Here is a 6,252-nt window from a genome sequence, read left to right as displayed (position 1 = left end):
ATTTTAGGGCAATTTATTGTCCTTTCACCATTATGTTTTCTTGGTTCTTTTGTCATAAATTAAGTGACTATATATGCATGCTAGGGTATTTTGTCCCAGAATCTCAGTCTGTATGTCTACATTTATGCCAATACCATACCATTTGATACAAACCATAGGTTTGTAATATAGATAGTCTCTGACTGATGATGGTTTGGCTTAAGATTTTTTGACTTTACAATGATGCAAAAGCAGTATGCATTCAGTAGAAACCATACTTTGAATTTTGAATTTTGATCGTTTTCTGGGCTAGTGATACATAGTATGATACCCTTTCAGGATGCTAGATAACGGTAGCATGTTGTAGCTCCAAGTCAGCCAAGCAATCAAGGCGATAAACAGTGATACACAGACAACCATTCTGTACCCATACAGCCATTCTGTTGTGCACGTTTAATAGAACACATAAGTTACCTGAGATATGCAACCCTTTATTGTAAAATAGGCTTTGTGTTAGATTATTTTTCCCAGCTGTACGCTAATCTGAAGTATTCTGAGTGTGCTTCAGGTCGTCTAGGCTAAGCTATGAAATTTGGTAGGTTAGGTGTATTAAATGCATTTTCAACTACAATATTTTCAGCTTAGGATGTCTTTATCAGAATGTAATCCTGTTGTAAGTCAAGAAAGATCTGTACAGTTTGAATCAAGTGTGATGACTTCAGCTTTGTTCTTTTTTTCTCAAGATTACCTTGGCTATTTGAGGCCTTTTGTGGTCCCATACAAATTTTAGGATTGTTTGTTCTATTTCTGTGAAAAATTCTATTGGAATTTTGATGGGGATTGCATTGAATCTGTAGATGTTTTGAATAGTATGGACATTTTAACAGTATCAATTCTTCCAATCTATAAGCATGAAACTTCTCACCATTATTTGTGTATCCTTCAGTTTCTTTTGTCAATGTCATATAGTTTTCAGTATACAGGTGTTTCATCTCCTTAGTTAATTTTAAGTCTTTTTTTGCTGCTATCGTAAGTAGGATTCTCTTAATTTCTTTTTGATAGATTGTTGTTAGATATAGAAACACAACTGATTTTTGTATATTGCTATTATATCCTATAACTACTGAATTTGTTTATTTTAACAGTTTTTTTTGGGGGGGTGGGGAGTTTTCTGTGTGTATATCTATCATATTATCTGAAAATAAATACAATTTTACTTGCTCTTTTTTGTTTTGGATATTCTTTATTTCTTTTTTGTTCCTGATTGCTCTGGCTAGGACTTCCTTGCTATGTTGAATGAAAGTGATGCGAGTGGGACCCTTGTTTCTGATCACGAAGGAAAAGGTTTCAGTGTTTCACCGTTGAATGTGAGATTAGCTATGGGCTTGTCATCTATGGCCTTTATTATGTTGAGGTATGTTCTCTCTGTACTCACTTTGTTAGGAGTTTTTATGATGAAAGGATGTTGAATTTTGGCAAATGTGCTTTTCTGTAGCTATTGAAATGATCGTGTGATTTTTAAGTTTCCTTTTGTTAATGTAGTTTATCACATTGATTTGCATATGGTGAGCCATCATTGCATCCCTGGAATGAATCCAGTTTAATCATAGTGAAGGATATTTTTGCCATTATATTAAATTTGGTTTGCTGATACTGTGTTGAAGATTTTTGCATTCATGTTCAACAGGTATATTGGCCTGTAATTTTCCTTCTTTGTATGTCTTTGTCTGGTTTTTGTATCAGGGTAATGCTGGTCTAGTAAAATGAGTTGAGAAGTGTTTTCTCCTTTTCTGTTTCTTGGAAAAGCTTGGGAGTGATACTAGTTATTTTTTAAATGTTTTGTAGAATTCACCAGTATAGCCATCTAGTCTTTGTTCTCTATTGGCTGATTTTTGAATACTGATTCAGTCTCCTTAGTAGTATTCATCTGTTATGATTTTCTGTTTTTTCATTATTCAGTTTTGGTAGATTGTGTTTCAAGAAATTATCCATTTCTTTTCAGTTGTCCAATTTGTGGTTTATAACTGTTCATGGTAGTTTCTTATGATGCTTTTTGTTTGTATTTTGTCAGTAGTAATGTTTTTTCTTCCATTTTTAATTTTTTTTAAAGATTTTATTTATTTATTTGACAGAGATCACAAGTAGGCAGAAAGGCAGGCAGAGAGAGAGGAGGAAACAGGCTCCCTGCTGAGCAGAGAGCCTGACAAGGGGCTCGATCCCAGGACCCTGGGATAATGACCTGAACTGAAGGCAGAGGCTTTAACCCACTGAGCCACCCAGGCGCCCCCCCCCCCCCATTTTTAATTTTATTCCTTTTTTTTTTTTTTTTTTTGCATAAATGTAGCTAATGGTTTGTTAATTTTATCTTTTCAAAAACTCAACTCCTATTTCCATTGATCTTTTCTGTTGTCCTTTTAGTATCTATTTAATCTATTTTCACTCTCTGTGCTATAGACTTGTTTCTGCTAAGTTTGTGCTTAGTTTGTTTTTGTTTTGTTTTAGCTCCTTGAGGTGTAAACTTAGGTGGTTTTCTTGAGCTCTTTCTCTTTTTCTTAATATGAGCATTTATTGCTATCAAGAACCGCTTTTGCTGCATTCCATAAGTTTCTTATGTTGTGTTTTCATTCTCATTTGTCTCAAGATATGTTTTTATTTGTTTTCAGTTTGTTGTTTGACCTATTGGTTGTTCAGGAGGATGTTGTTTCCTCATAAATGTGTTTTCCAGCTTGCTTCTTGGAAGTGATTTTAGTTGTTGTTGTTTTTTAAGATTTCATTCATTTATTTATTTAGAGAATAAGCATGAATGGAGAGGGGCAGAAAGAAAGGGAGAGAGAATCCCAAATAGATTCCAGGCTGCATGTGGACCCTGATGAGGTGCAAGAAGGCCAGATCTCATGACCCTGAGATCATTACAAGCTGAAACCAAGAGTTGGATGTTAGCCGACTGAGCCACCCAGGTACCCTGTGATTTCTAATTTTATGCCATTGTAGTTGGAAGAGATCCTTGATATGATTTCAGTCTTCTTAGATTTAAGACTTATTCTGTGGATTAACATATGATCTGCCCTAGAGAATAATCTATGTGGGCTGTAAATTTTGTCACTGTTGAATAGATTGTTCTGTAATATGTTCTGCCTATTAAATTCATCTCATCGAATGTATAGTTTAAGGCCAATATTTTCTTAGTGATTTTATATCTGATTCTGATGTATCTGTCCTCCCTACCCCCCCAAGCAATTCTCCTAAACCAGGTTGGCGTCCTATAGTTAGTGTCATAAAATTAAACTCATTCATGACAGTATCTAGCTGGAGATAATGTTAGATTACTACAAAACTGTTCCTGCCCCTTACTTCAGTCACCAATTTCAAGTCCTGGTTGTCACCTGTGCTTCTGACCAACAGCTATAGATTGGAGATTCCATTGAGACCCTCCTTGGGTTCAATTATTAGAGGAGCTCACTGAACTCAGAGAAATATTTTACCTACTTGATTATAGTTTTATTTTAAATGGATATAGTTCAGGAATAGCCAGATAGAAGAATTACTTGTGGCAAATAATGGGGAAAGAGCATGGAATTTCCATGCTCTCTTCAAGAGTGCCACTCTCCCAAATCTCCATGTGTTCACCAACCTGAAAGCTCTCCAGTCTCAGTCCCTTTGCTTTTTATGGAGGCTTCATTATATATGTGTGGTTGATTAAGTCACTGGTTATTATTGACTGATTAATCTCTAGTTCCTCTTCCCTCCAGGAAGTTAAGGGGGTGGGACTGAAATTTCCAACTCTCCAATCACATGGTTGGTTCTCCTGCCAGCTAATCCCTATCCTCAGGTGTGTTCCAAAAACTGTTTCATTATCATAACAAAAGAGCCCTCCCTTCCTTCCTTCCTTCCTTCCTTCCTTCCTTCCTTCCTTCCTTCCTTCCTTTCTTTTTATCTATCTATCTATCTGTTTTTAAATTTTGCTCTCATTGGGAAATTCCAAGGGTTTTAGGAGCTATGTGCCAAAATTGGGGATTGGGGATGAAGACCAAATATATTGTATACCACGTATACAAATATACTTTTGTATATCAGAGTATCATAATTATCAGTCTTTTGTTGAATGTGGGATATTGAAGTCTTGTTCTTTTATTCTATTGCTGCTTCTTGCTTTAGCTCTTTATATAAATAAAATCTTTTAGATTTTATGTATTTATTTGACAGAGAGAGACACAGCCAGAGAGGGAACACAAGCAGGGGGAGTAGGAGAGGGAGAGGCAGGCTTCCTGCAGGAAGCCTGATGTGGGGCTCCATCCCAGGACCCTGGAAGCATGACCTGAGCTGAAGGCAGATGCTTAATGACTGAGCCACCCAGGCATTCCAGCTCTGTTTATATTTGCTTTATAAATGTAGATGCTCTAATATTGAGTGCATAAATGTTTACAATTGTTATATCCTCTTGATCATTTGACCCCTTTATCATAATGTAATAATTTTCTTTGTCTCTTGTTAACAGTCTTTGGCTTAGAGTCCATTTTGCTTGATATAGGTATGCCATCCCAACTTTGTTTTGGTTTCAACTTGCATGAAATATGGTTTTCCATCTGTTCACTTTCAGTCTGTGTATATTCTTAAAGCTGAGGTTTGTCTTTTGCATGCAACTTCTAATTGGGTCATTTAAAAAAATCTAATCAGCCACTCTATGTCTTTTGATTAGAGAATTGAGACCATTTACATTTAAAGAAATTATTGATAGTTATGGACTTACTGTTGTCATTTTGTTAAGTGTTTTTTGCTTGTTTAATTCCTCTATTCTCTTTTTTCTCTCTTACTCTATTGCTTTGTAGTTTGATATTTTCTGTGTGGTATACTTTGATTCCTTTCTCTTTATTTTTCTCTATAGGCTTTTACTTTGTGTTTATCACGAGACTTACATAAAATATAACAGTCTGTTTTAAGCTGATGATAACTAACTTCAGATGTATATCAAAGTTCTCCCACTTCCATATCTGTGAGTGTGTGTGTGTTTGAGACTTTACTTTTAAGTAATGTTTACACCCAATATGAGGCTTGAACCCACAACCCTGAGATCAAGAGTCTCACGCTCCCCTGACTGAGCCAGACAGGCACCCCCACAGTTTTTTGATGTCACAATTTACAATTTTTCATTCTATGTCCTTTACCAAATTATTATAGTAATATAATCATATTTCTTTCATAAGAGAATTAAGATTACCCACCACTGTTTAATTTGAATATTCTGACTTTATTTATATATTTCTCTTAGTGAGTTTTATACTTTAATATGTTTTCTTGTTACTAATATTTTTTCATTTCAGTTTGAAGAATTCCCTTTAACATTTTTGGTAAGGCTGGTTTAGTGGTAACAAACTCTGTAACCTTTGTTCGGAAAATTCCATCTTTCTTTAATTCTGAAGGGGACAGCTTTGCTGATTGAGTATTCTTGGTTGGTAGGTCTTTTTCTATTAGCTCTTCAAGCATATTGTGCTACTCTCTTCTGGCCTGCAGACCATCTGCTGAAAAAAGTCTGCTGATAGTCTTCTGGTGGTTCTTTTGTCAATAACAAGTTGTGTTTCTCTTTCTGTTTTTAAAAGTCTCTCTTTGTCTTTAACTTTGACAGTTTCATTATGATGTGTCTTGGTGTTTGTATTTTTTTTTTTAATTTTTTTTTTAAGATTTTATTTATTTATTTGACAGAGAGATCACAAGTAGACGGAGAGGCAGGCAGGGGTGGGGGGAAGCAGGCTCCCCGCTGAGCAGAGAGCCCGATGCGGGACTCGATCCCAGGACCCTGAGGTCATGACCTGAGCCGAAGGTAGCGGCTTAACCCACTGAGCCACCCAGGCGCCCCGGTGTTTGTATTTTTGTATTCATCTTATTTGATACTTTATGAGTTTCCTGAATGTGAGTCTGTTTCTTTTTTCTTGTTAACAAAGTTCTCAGTCATTATTTCTTTGAATAAGCTTGGGACCACTATCATGGGTATGTTGGTTTAGCTAATGTTGACCTGTATGTCCCTTAATAGTCTGTTGTTTTTCATTCTTTTTTTTTTTTTAAACCTGCTCTTTTAATTCATTGAATTCCACTGCTTTGTCTTTGAGCCCAGTGATCTTTTCTTGTACTTGATCTAGTCTTCTGTTGCTCTGTTGAATTTTTCAGTGAAGTTATTATACTGTTAACTCTGTTATTTCTGTTTGGTACTTTCTAAGATTTTTTTCTTTGTTGGAGTTCTCATTTTGTTGATGCATTTCTCTGCTGACCACCTGGAGGTCA

This window comes from Enhydra lutris, unplaced genomic scaffold (assembly GCF_002288905.1).
Source record: "Enhydra lutris kenyoni isolate GAN:26980312 unplaced genomic scaffold, ASM228890v2 scaffoldscaffold84, whole genome shotgun sequence".
Taxonomy (NCBI): Eukaryota; Metazoa; Chordata; class Mammalia; order Carnivora; family Mustelidae; genus Enhydra; species Enhydra lutris.
Note: the sequence above shows the minus strand (reverse complement) of the source record.